Source organism: Aplidium turbinatum, chromosome 1 (assembly GCF_918807975.1).
Source record: "Aplidium turbinatum chromosome 1, kaAplTurb1.1, whole genome shotgun sequence".
Classification (NCBI taxonomy): domain Eukaryota; kingdom Metazoa; phylum Chordata; class Ascidiacea; order Aplousobranchia; family Polyclinidae; genus Aplidium; species Aplidium turbinatum.
The window spans coordinates 8,706,371-8,717,277 of NC_137472.1; the positions used below are offsets into that span (position 1 = coordinate 8,706,371).

General features: G+C 38.5%; 1 long non-coding RNA gene across 1 annotated transcript; it reads left to right on the top strand.

The window, feature by feature from the left end:
* The first annotated feature begins 2,163 nt into the window (after positions 1-2,163).
* LOC145765839 (uncharacterized) lies at positions 2,164-9,678 on the top strand. Its single transcript, XR_014288693.1, has 3 exons — positions 2,164-2,600; positions 3,905-4,095; positions 8,500-9,678. It is a non-coding gene; the product is annotated as an uncharacterized LOC145765839 (long non-coding RNA).
* The last annotated feature ends 1,229 nt before the right edge of the window (positions 9,679-10,907 follow it).

Below are 10,907 nucleotides of genomic sequence, written 5' to 3' on the forward strand. Positions count from 1 at the left end.
GTTTTCCATCTGATATGCTATTTCGTATGCTAAAATCCCTACAGATATTTTTAGATTATATTGTATTTCATGCATAAGGTTTCAAATTTAACAAAATGGCTGTTTTAACCTCACTCACAACTTCATTCTTCTCATTTCAGAACTACAAGCATAAAGATCTGAATATCAACATCAGTATTTTCTCAGACAGCTGATTATTACAGTAGTAAAATATCATTTACATCAACTGCCTTTTTATCATATCAACCGTTTGTACAGTATGTCACCATTCTCTATATTCTCACCTCAATCGTATAAGATATCCGCCAACACAACAGATGCTTATTGTATGCAACGCTATTTCCGTTTTCGGGGAAAAGCCTTATTGTCGATGGCTCGTATGTTGAATAATATATTCAACACTGGAACGAGCAAAGCATTGGAGAAACATCCAACACAACAACTCATGCACAAAAACATCACCATTTTCAAATAATCATTCATAAAATAGCAAATTTTAGAAACGTTTCACAACTTGCTGTTGCAAATTGAATTTATTATATGATGAAATCAATGGTTAGCACCACCCTGCACAACATTTAGTGCCTGCAACGTTGGATATATTCCGCGCATATGTGCAACATTATTTTCAAAAACGGAATAAAATTTTTCCAATCGGTTTAAGTTTTCAAAGTGTGACGTACCTCCTGTGAAACTAGATTTTGCATAGTTTACATATTGTTAGTTGCGAAGCATTTAAGCAGTCGATTATATTTCAGCCCAAAAATAACTTGACGCTTCATAGATTCCATAATTCCCATAAATGTAATTTTGAATGGAAGTCAAGTGCTACCAGACTCTATTCATTTATCTCCGACGCAGACACACGCCCCATCGACCTGACACCACAAAGACAGGCGTGAGTGCGCCTCAAGCGTTTTCGAACGAGCGTCGGATTTTTCCGCTCAACCATGCACCAATGAGGAATAGCCTCTTCCTTCAGTGATTGTGCCGCCGAAGAACAAACCACAGACCACATCATCAACGACTGTACCATCTTCAAGCCACCTAACGGAGTAAAACGTATGCTCATCTGGGATGATAAAACCAAAGACAGACTGCTCTCTAGTAGCCTTCCACTGTAGACTGGGAACATCGTGAATCTGGAGTGATAAAGGATAGACCCTTGGCCCTAGAGGCTCACACGACAAATAAAAAGAACAATTGGAAGAAGAAAAAGCTTCATAAATACAGGCGATTACAACAAAGCTTCAAAGTCTATCATAAAAAATATCGCGTCTGGCAAGCACAACTTGGGGAGTAAGTTTTGACACTTTGCGTACTGCAATCTTAGCTCTGGGTCTTCCTCGGCGCATATTTGCAAAGGCTCCCTATTATACTCTATCTCGAAAATTGACGAATCAGAAGTCGTATCGATTTATTACGTCATTTCACATACAAATTGCTTTGCGTCTTCTCGTCTTGGAAAAACGGTTTACTCGCTGTTTAGCAGGTTGAGAGGTTATAAGTTGCCAAATTGACCAATTAGCTTAGTCTGTTTAGTGATAACCTGCTAATATTGTACTAGCATAACTTGGGCTACATCACAGATCATACTCTTAAAATAAGTTTCACTTAGGCCGTGGAGTGTGGACATCAATTACAACAAGCAGCTGCACACACATACGGAAAAGGTCTAAAAACTTCTGGTTTTAAACTTGGCAAGTAGTCACCACAATGCAATAAAATGGCTGACAAAATTTTAAATATATTCTCCTGCACGGTGAACACAGATGATCTTTTAACAACAAGGCTATTCATGCAGAACACAACTCTTTGAAAGCGCGGTCTTATCTCGAGTGAGTCTTCTCTTCCTCACGCAATCTTGAGACGCCGCTTCTGACGTAAATCGAAGCTGCTTCTGATTGGTTAGTTTTCGAGATAAGAAATCTCAAAAATAAAGAACCCTTGTGTAAATATGCACTCCGGCCACTTCAATTCAACAGGCTTGAGCCCTAAGAAGGGCCGTAAGCATTACTTACTGCCCATAAGAGAAATCATGGGCTATTTAGCCTATAGTTGAAAGGGAGGCACTCCATAGACGCCATGTCTTTACGTGTCATGCCAAAGACACAGCCACATGCTTTTGAGCGGTATCGAACCGGTGGTTTTACGAATGTCAAACCTTATATAGAAAATCAATCGTTTCTTACATTGATTCAACGTCTGCAGAGGTTAAATAGCTTTATTAGGCCTAGCCGCTTAAAAAGCTGAAAATTATCCTGTCCCAATTTGGGCTTAATAAGCGGGGACGGCTGTAAAAAAATTGAATTGTATTGATGTTAAATTGCAAAGTAGCCTATTTTGCACAAAATTATGTGCTTCTGAAAGGTTTGGGTTACGAAGATTTAGAAGGATTGTTTTTTGAGTCGCGCCAATGTCGTATTTGTCGTATTTGTAGATCTCTGCCTTACAAGATCATGGAGCGCCTTCTTTTGACTACACTCAACCCTGTGATTGATGTACAGTTGCCTGAAGAGATTGCTGGATTCCGACACGGACGTTATACCATTCTCCAAGTAGCAAGCTAACCAATGACATTGAAGACAGTTGTAAGAAAGGTAACAAGGCAGGAGCGGTTCTGGTTGACCAAACTGCTGCCTAATACAATGTGGCATTAAGACTTAACGCTTAAGCTTGTCTAAAAAAATTTCTGATAAACATATGGTGTGTTTCTTCACTAATATCTTGGAAAGCAAAACTTTTGTTTTGAAGAGTGGCAACGGACAATGTCGTCGTCCCCGTCACCTGAAACCGGAGTGCCTAAAAGGTCATATTGGTCACCAATGCCTTTCAATATTTACATTAGTGACATCCCGCAAACCAAGTCACGCCAGTATGGTTATGCTGATGATCTCGCACTACTCTACTCATACAAACAATGGCATAAGATTGAAAAAGTTCTTACAGCCGATTTGGCCCTAATTTCAAAACGTTTGAGGCTCAGATTGAATTTGAACAAAACCACCGTAACACCGTTCCACTTGAAAAACAGGGAATCCAGACGGCAACTGTCTGTCCACATTAACGGTAACCCACTCCCACACAAAACGGAGAATCCAGACGGCAACTGTCTGTGTCCACATTAACGGTAACCCACTCCCACACAAAACAACACCCACATACCCAAGAGTGCAGCTAGGTCGATCACTCACATATGAAAAACATATTGAAGCTCTCCGCGCCAAACTGTCCACACGAAATAACTTGATGCGGTGCCTGGCTGGATCGTTATGTTGTGCTTGCACTGCAACACTTTCTACAAATGCTCCTGCACTTGGCTTTTGGTTTGGTTTTGAATCTTTATCTTCGGACTGACAAAGCCTTGATAGGTCACTCCTGGTAGGTTCGTATACTTGTAGAGGCTCTTGACGCAGGGCCGGTTACCGAGATTGCATCCGGTTACCGAGATTGCATCCGGTTACCGAGATTGCCTTAGATGCCGCTGAATGGAGAGCAGTCTTGAAATGCAGTTGACAAACCTCCAGGGCACCCCATTCCCACCAAGATCAGAGTTAACCCGCAAAGATTGGGTAAAGCTGAATCGTCTTCGTACTGGAGTGGGACGTTTATTTATGATATGTTTCGATGGGGTCTGATCGAATCGTTATCTTGTGTATGCGGATCAGCTTCTCCTAAACTGAGCAAGTAAGGGACCAAGACAACAATACTTCAACACAAGAGGAAAATTCACTATGTTAATTTTGGTGACCAAGCCTGCGTCAGTGATTCAAAGCCTTTATAAGCATAAGAAACTGCCAAGATAAACCTCTAAAATGAGTTTTCTTAGTCTGAGGTTTAATATGATATTATAAATATGAAATCAATCAAGTAAACTTATGAAAATTTTGTTCGTTTCATGCAGGCGACGGAATCTTTTTCCATACCTCAAAACCTCCCACTTTACATTGAAATACGCACGACCATCTCGGTCGTTCATTGCACAACAAACCTAATCTTCGTTCACGTGTTGGCGTCTGTTTTACCACTTGTTGCCGGATGACGTATATATATGTATTTTGACTGTTGACAAAAAGACGGGTGCCGTTTATACAGGTAAGCACTTTGACATAAGACAGTTTTCCTTGCGAATCAGCTGATTTCAATCATGCGACTCAGCACGTGATATTCTGACCGATCTACTCGAAAGATTTTTGATACAAAGAAAATTAAGTGAATTTATCGCCACAAGCAGGGTGGCCTAATGGCCTAATGGGTTAAGGTTAGGGCAAGGGAATAGTCATTTCGATTGCGTGGGTTCAATTCCCACCCTCTGCTAATGTTCTTTTTTCTTTTTCTTCTGCAACTGAACTGAACTGAGTGCAAGAGGGATCTTAATGACTGTAATCAATTGAGTTTATAAGGAAAATTGTCCTACCTTTCTTAACCGGTAGCCACTTTAAAGGCATACTAAATGAAAATTTCAAACCGGAAAGCATTAAAATGAATAAACTGAACATTCAAGAATACATTTCAAAAACAATTACCGAAAAAAAAATTGTTTTCAATGGCGCTGGCAAGGCCCAAAGTCCAGTGTTTCATTTATTTTCATTTTTTTCAAAATGACCAAAACGTGCAAACACTGCTCTAGAATACGTAATAAAAGACAGCAATAACAAAAGCCACGTTACCACATCTGATGTTTTGAGCAAACTGTCTGCTGTTTTGATGTTGAAATGTGCTGTTTTGATGTACATACATACATAGCCTACAGTCAGCCCGCAGTAACAATCGCCCGCAGTAACAATTATTGCGTGATTGGTTGATTGCTAGTCTTTTGTTACGTAGACTGTACAGTCGCACGCTTCGTTGCTCAGGCCCAATCTTGCTTTGAAAGCTCTGACAAAAGCACGCGCACAATGGTGGTCAGACCGCAATGGGGCAAAATTTTATTGAAAATCGTTTTATGGTAGCATGTTAAACACAAAGAACGTGGAAAATCGCCAAGTCAGGTTTTTTCTTTACTATCCCATTAACAAGTCGAAATTCTGCCACTAAACTTGACTAGAATGAAATTGCCAACCAATCATAAGCTACGGTTTAAAGTGCCCCTGACAGGTGGGATCCAAGTATAGTAACTTTTTAAAGCATTTCCTAGCGCAGAACTACACTTAGCGAACTTTTTAATCTTAACCTCGTAGCTCGACTGGTTAGGGCGTAATTTAATCAAACGACTGCTCCGCAGCGCCACCACAAGCGAAACTCCATATTTCACTGCTCTGGGACGACTTTGGTGGTATTACGTCATCCTAAGTGGACGTCGTTAGCAACGGATGAAACAAACGCTTCCTAGATGTAATTGGTGGATCACAGTTTGGTCGGAGTTGGTACAAGCGGTTGCTTTTTTGGAAGATTTATTGTTTTTTGCAGTTTAATAAAACTGTACTGGATACGTTCCTACAAAACCTAAAATATACTTTAAGTGAAAAATGAAGAAATCGTACGAATCATCATTCATATTTAATTCATAATCACTATTCAAAAATAAATAAAAGTTCTCTCTCTCTCATAATGTGCCTTCAGTTGGCCATTGAAATCCTGTGTAACGGCCATCTGGATCTGGAAAATTGTTTCGGATTCGCCAAACAATGCATGACGGCATCACAATCCGATTGTTGCTTCCGAGAGCATCACCTTGTAGTATACACTCCAACACATGCCTGTAGGCATTTTTACTTTAGTGGTATTAACAAAATCATCTTCAGTGAAGTGAACATATACGACTAGTTTTGTACGGCCCATCCCACTTTCGAACACTTGAAGAAAACTTTGATCATTTTCTTCTCAGTACCTTGTTTTGTGGGAAAGTGGGAAAAGAAAGCACACGGTTTTTGTCACTGACAATGTCACATAAACAGCAATTTGTAGGCATTGCTTCAACTATAAATCAAAGGTGCTGTTTGTGAAATACTGTTGTTACACTGAAAATGGCTATAACCAGATTAGGACAAATAAAAAAGTATGAAAATTGTAGCCCTATGAAACTGCAATTTCAATTGAATTGAGATGCTGTTCGATAAAAGTAAACTCAACCTATTTGATCGAAACCTGATAGTAATAATAAGTTCACTTTTTCATTTCGGTAATTCTTAATTTGCACATGCTTTAGATCAACAGAGCCCCACACATTCACATTTTGCAGTAGCCGTACCATACTTTACCAAGTCATCACAGAGAAAGAATGTATCCTTCCCGCTTACTGTGACGTCACAGCGGTGTTGCCGTTTTTATTTTAGCAATTGAATGAGTGCCAGATTCGCCGATGTCAACGAAAGTTTGCAAGCGTGTAACTTAGTAGCCTGTTGATATTTTTTACGATTTGCTGGTCAGAAAAGTTTGTTAGTGTCGTCTTTTTGGTATCTTAGGTAAATTTAGCGAATTTATTTTCCTGTCAGAGGCACTTTAAGTGACGTAAAAAATGGCGAAAAGAAGATGATAGAAAGCAAATTAAGTGATGGATTTTTTGTCAGCTGGTTGGCTTAGGGGTTAGGGTTAGGGCTAGAAAGTAGTCATTTCATTGACGCGGGTTCGATTCCACCACTGCTATTGCTCATTTTCTTCTGTAATTACCAAATAAAGTTCAAAACAAGCATTAACTCTCTGGATGAGTGCTAGAAGGGTCACAATTGGACGGTAGTCTCTTATAACATGTTCTGATTGGTTAGCGGTTGCATTGTAGTCATTCGCAGTGGCAGAATTTCGACTTGTTAAAGTGGCTACCTTCTTAACCAATGCGCCGCGGTGCAATGGTGGTAGCTGGTTTGCACGAAAAATTGTCCTATGTTAAAGTACCTACCATTTATACATGCAAAACTTTTAGCAATTCTTTTTTTAATATTGGCAACATTTTATATTGTCCACTGGGAAAACCACCGAACTGAAAAACCATTCAGAAACAAAATTACAGTAAAAATAAAAAAATTCTCTGAAATTAATCCTGATCGGTAAGCGAAGCGAAATATAAGTAACTGCTGCCCTCAGGCTTGGTACTGCAAACTTCAGGTTATTGGATGGTTTGAATCCTTACCACCAGCGAAGGTTTTACTTTGTCGGTCTCAGTGATCTAGCTTGAATCTATAGTGCAAAGTCTCTAATGCGGACATTACTGAAAAGGCTTTTTGGGTTCAAAGATGAGAAGTTCCACAGCCACAACCACATAGCATTTTTTCATATCTACATTATAGAAAGCAGTGTTTGTAGAATTGAATTTGCTGGTGTAGGAATGAGAACAATATTCACCATTATGAGTCTAAAATGACGGCTTTAAAAAATGTTATTTTATTGTGTAACACTTCAAAGCTTATCACTTCCCAGCACATGTATCTAGATTTAAAGAAAATGAAGGGGTGTACCAGAAAACGTCTAAACTTATAGGATTGGCCCATCCTACAAGAGAAGGATTCACAGAGGATACAAACTGATATAAATAAATCAACAAGTGAATAAAAAATAACAGTAACCTCTCAAGTACATTTAGCTCCACACAACGTGAAATTAAAACTTTTAAAAGTTAAAAGTAACTTTTAATAGTGTATTTTTAGACGTGATTTTTAAAGAAATTAAAAAGAGTCAAAAGTCATACAAATGTCATTTTGTGTGGAGCTACATGCACGAGAGGTTACTGTTATTTTTTTATACACATATATCTAGTATTGAGATGTAACATGAAGCTAAAAGCATGTAACTATAGCCAATCTCTTTGGCAGAAAACTGATAAACATTGCTTCATTCCATTGTCACGTTATTGTCGAAATGAAACCATGAAATGAATCTCAGCTTGGTTTTCATGATGGACCAAGACCATTCACAGTAATATTTGTGTATAGAGCGTTGTCTTCTCTTTCCACAACCTACATCAAAAAAGTATTTTCACTTTTCCACAAATTATTGATATGACAAAAACGTACTTAGCCTAGAAGACGGAAGGGCAATATTAATCTAGGACTATCACACTGCAGCTGCATGCACTAATACTGTAGCCTACTTATTTTCAATTTAAGCAACCACTGATTAATCTCTCTGGTAGGCGAATTAGACTTTAACCAAAGAAAAACCTTTAACTTAAATTTGTAGCGTGAAACAAGTTAAGAGTATCTAATTTTGAATTTAAACTTGTGCTCATAAAATACTGCAAACACACTTTGTATTTGAGATTATTCAATCCATCTCTTTGCATCTTTTGAGAAGTTTTTGTAACGAGCGTCTTTCTTTCAGGATTTAATTCGTTTCCTCTGTCCCTTCTATGCTGTATCACGTGGTACCTGAAAATAACAATTAATAATAATCGTTTTTCCTCAAATGCTAAGTCCTCAACCTAATGTGCAGTATTTTCTACAAAAATGCGTTTTCCATTAGGCCTACAGACTAAATATTTTCATGCAACCTTTGGCTGATTTGAGAAAGCACAATATTGGGAAATTGTAAAATAGTAAAGTTGTAACTTTTACTCTTTATTACAAGGCTACAGGAAGAAATTTCAGTAAAGTCGTGAATTTACAAGAACAAAGCTAACCATTTTCGAGGTGGAAACTTTGCATGGAAAACTTCAATTGTCGTTTATAAAAGAGCAGAACAAGAAGCCAGAAGAAAAAAGTCAAACGAAAATTGGAAAAAAAATTGCATTATTTTTCTTATTAGATTTTCCTTCTCTGGCACCAATTTATCTGTTCTTGATCACAAGCAAAGCGGAAATGTTTTCACCGATAACTTCTGGGTTTAACTGAGTGATCAAAGATTTATTTCGACCCATTTACATCGATTTTTGCGATTCAAGTTAAAGCTAACCAGTTATTAGATTAGATCCACAACCATCAAAGAGGGGGATGCGAAGATTTTCATTACGTCTAACAATAGAAGACCTTCTGTTTATTGTAAATGATTTCTGTTTATCGTAAAATGACAATTGGCACCGATAGTAATTTTATAAACCTTGGAATGATAACCTGCATTGTGCTATTACCATAAGGCATGGCTCAGTTGTAACAGAGATGGGAATAGATGGTTTCCAATAAAGTGTTAACTCGAGGGTGCGGAAGGAAGTTGATGGACATCTTCCTAAAAAATAACAGTCTTGCCTAAAAAATGACAGTCCTCTGATGATGTAACACCTTGAAAGGGATATCACCAGCAGTCGATTGTGACTGTTTAAGACAGGAGCGTCCAACCCGTGGCCCGCGGGCCACATGTGGCCCGCGAGAAGGTTCTGAGTGGCCCGCGTGATATTTTTCGAAATGACATATATTATATAATCAACTCAATCGCCAACGTAATTTATGGCGAACTTACATTGCGATAAATTGGCATTTATTGTTTGCATTCTTTCTCTATTACTCTATAATCCCTAGTGCATGGGGTGCGCAACTGTTCGAGTTAATTTTATTGTATCACAATGCACATTGTTACTCATCACATTGTTACGTCCACCCTTTTCCACACAATAGTACTGGTGCTTCAAGAGTCAGTCAATCAGCAAAATTTCTTGCTTTTAGCGAGAGAAGTTCAAAACTTTCTATTGCTGGAATTTTACAAAAAAAAATGTTTCTTAAGAAAAACATCAGAGGATTCATAGATTGGCAGTTTTCGTGACATCATTATTCGGCAGCACTCACTTGTGCGAGCAAGTTTTTCGTGGATGAACGAACCTAGGGACAGCTGGACAGTGCATTACGGGACGCGCAATTCCGCTGTTCCGGCAACATCAGAAGGGTCAATTGCCAATTTGACATTTTTTTACGCTTTGCTGCTGGCTTGCTTTCAACTAAAAACCTTAAACCACTTTAAAACCAACTTCACTCTTCTTGTATAACCCATAAAATGTACAAACACATTTCTAAGATTAGAATTTAGGTGTGAGGGTTTTAATTAGAAATTATCAGACAGTCATTTTTAAAATTATTTGGCAGTGCATCCTATGGATCCGTAATTGGGCCTCTCTCTTGCATCAGCTTGCTGGGCGTGCAGTTGTTCTCTTGCGTTATATTGCCTTTTTCATTATTAGTCATTTTTAAGATTACAAATTAGCAGTAAATACTCAAGTGGCCCGTGCAACCATTTGCAAACTACATGTGGCCCTTTGGCCAAAAAGGTTGGACACCCCTGGTTTAAGAGGTCACAAAATCAAAACACTGAAATTATTATCTCGAACAATCGCAATTCTTACATCACAATGCTAAGCTAGGTGTTACGTCATAAATACAATGTTGGAGACAATGACCTCCATAAAACATTCATTTATTTGCTTGAAAATGAACAAAAGTGGATATCATGATATCCTGACGTGATAGATAAATTCTGATTTCAGAATCGAGCTCAGCGCACCAGAATCACTTGGAAAAGATTGTAATTTTGTCTTGCAAACAGTTTTTGTTTACCAGTGTAATCACTACATTCCCATAGTTACCTGTAAATTCAACCACTCGTGTACTTGCTTTACATCTAGCATACTGAAAAGGTTTTGTTAAAAAACTGCATACTGGTAACCTTTCAACTGTGTTTCCAAACAAGTATTCTTTAAATATGTTCTACATCAGGGCTTCCCAAAATTTTTTGCTCGGGACCGCTTTTAAATCTCCTAAAATTTGTCGCGACTCTTTACGGTTAAAAAAATAAATAATGCGAAATATACGTTTGTGACTAGTGCGGCTGATTAGTGCGGCTGCTCTCTGCTACAAAGCAAGTCTAGCCGTAGCTCGATGTTTGTCAATGCAGGTCTCAAGGCGATTTCAATGTCACGCTGGAACGGTATTTTACCAACGTTGAAAACACTGACACGCACATATACGTGGAGACAAACGGCAGGAGTGCGGTTACTGCTAAACGATAATAATGGTGAGTATTCCACTCTAACGTTCGGCTAAACCAAAAAGTGT